The following is a 542-nucleotide window of genomic DNA, read 5'->3' as shown; positions in this document are numbered from 1 at the left end:
GAATCCTTGTAGAGATTCTGGAAGGGTGTATGTGTGTGAGTGTGTATAAAGGACACCAAGTCAGAAGCACTCTAGAGATTCTGCAAGGGTGTGTATTTGTGTGTGTGTGTGTGTGTGTGTGTGTGTGCGTAAAAAGGAAAAGAAGTCAGAAGTACTCCAGAGACTCTGCAAAGGTGCGTTTGTGAGTGTATGTGTGTGTAAAAATTTATGAAGTCAGAAGGCCTCCAGAGATTCTTCAAGGGTGTGTGTGTGTGTGTGTGTGTGTGTGTGTGTGTGTGTAAAAAGGACACAAAGTCAGAAGCCTCTAGAGATTCTGCAACGGTGAGTGTGTTGTGTTAAAAAGACATGAAGTCAGAAATCATCCAGAGATTCTGCAAATGTATGTGTGTGTGTGTGTGTGTGTGTGTGTGTGTGTAAAAAGGACACATTATGTGAGAAACACTCCATAGATTCTGCAAGGGTGTGTGTGTGTGTTCGTGCGTGTGTTTAAAAAAGACACGTGGAGTCAGAAACACTGCATAGATTTTGAAAGAGTGTGAATA

The sequence above is a fragment of the Tenrec ecaudatus genome, chromosome 11 (assembly GCF_050624435.1).
Source record: "Tenrec ecaudatus isolate mTenEca1 chromosome 11, mTenEca1.hap1, whole genome shotgun sequence".
NCBI lineage: Eukaryota > Metazoa > Chordata > Mammalia > Afrosoricida > Tenrecidae > Tenrec > Tenrec ecaudatus.
The sequence above is the reverse complement of the archived record's forward strand: the minus strand, read 5'-3'. Positions refer to the sequence as shown.